The sequence below is a fragment of the Bos indicus x Bos taurus genome, chromosome X (assembly GCF_003369695.1).
Source record: "Bos indicus x Bos taurus breed Angus x Brahman F1 hybrid chromosome X, Bos_hybrid_MaternalHap_v2.0, whole genome shotgun sequence".
Lineage (NCBI taxonomy): Eukaryota > Metazoa > Chordata > Mammalia > Artiodactyla > Bovidae > Bos > Bos indicus x Bos taurus.
The window spans coordinates 62,316,180-62,317,008 of NC_040105.1; positions in this window are offsets into that span (position 1 = coordinate 62,316,180).

The following is an 829-nucleotide window of genomic DNA, read 5'->3' on the forward strand; positions in this document are numbered from 1 at the left end:
TTTGCATGTGCCTTTCTTGTGCTGAAAGGCAGGGGGATATTTGCTGCATAGTGTTTTCAGATATACTGTCATCAGAAAATATCGAATGCTGTATAGGATTGCACAGCCAGCAAGTTAGAAAGGAAGTCACATTTACTGAGCAAAGAATATTTACCCAGTGCTGGGTTTTTTTGGTTTTTTTTTTTTTTTTTGCTTTTAAATTTTTTGGCCACTCTGCGGGTATGTGGGACATCCTGACTAGGGATGGAACCAATGTTCCCTGCATTAGAAGCATATAGTCTTAACCACTGGACCACCAGGGAAGTTCCATAATAGCTGTTTTATAATCACTATTGTTTCCAGTGAAGTTAAGGTTCTTGCCTCATTGCAAAAGAATTAGGAGACAAGCAGGGAAGTTAAGAAAGTAAAGTGACTTTGAGCAAGAATACTCTCTCAGGAGAAGAGTGGGCAGACAGAGCTGTTGCTCTGGGTTTCTTTGGCAAGCCAGTTATGAGAGGTATACAAATGAAGGGGTGGAATAATCACTGGGTAAAGAGGGGTTTAGGGTAGTATTCCCTGATTTTCATCCCAGCTTCATCTTCCAGAGGGTGGGAGGGATTTTTGTCCTTATTTAGCTTGTAATTGTCATGGTGTTGGTTCTTGATGGGTCCTTATGTATAAGGCCAGTTTTATGTAATGAGAGCTTAATGAGCAACAGGTCACATTTGAACATAGGAGATTCCCCACCTTTTTTTGTTTGCTTCCCCAATACTTATCACCCAAAAGGTGTGGTTTCACGTCAGTCTGCTTTGTCCATGGACCCTTGCTGTTTATAAGCTGCATGATCTTT